This window comes from Lipotes vexillifer, unplaced genomic scaffold, assembly GCF_000442215.2.
Source record: "Lipotes vexillifer unplaced genomic scaffold, Lipotes_vexillifer_v1.1 scaffold72, whole genome shotgun sequence".
NCBI classification, from domain to species: Eukaryota; Metazoa; Chordata; class Mammalia; order Artiodactyla; family Lipotidae; genus Lipotes; species Lipotes vexillifer.
The window spans coordinates 1,281,154-1,281,425 of record NW_006769482.1 but is presented as its reverse complement, the minus strand read 5'-3'; positions in this window follow the sequence as shown (position 1 = coordinate 1,281,425).

The following is a 272-nucleotide window of genomic DNA, read 5'->3' as shown; positions in this document are numbered from 1 at the left end:
AAGGGATATTGAAATGTATTTGTAGCGTTTTTAGGCATTTTTCCAGAGCTTGAGCACATTCAGTTGGAATAAAGCTTCAAGCACAGCCCCCTTTTTGGAATGGATTTCTGGAGCTTGTTGCCATTCATCAAAGAAGCACTCTTCTTTTTCGGAAGTAGGTTTTCAACTTAACCCTGGCTGAGAAAGACTGTTGTAAATTAGCAGGGAAGAGACCCTCACTGGCTCTGGGCAGAAGTTCCTATGCAGATTTTTTTTTTTTTTTTTTTTTTTTT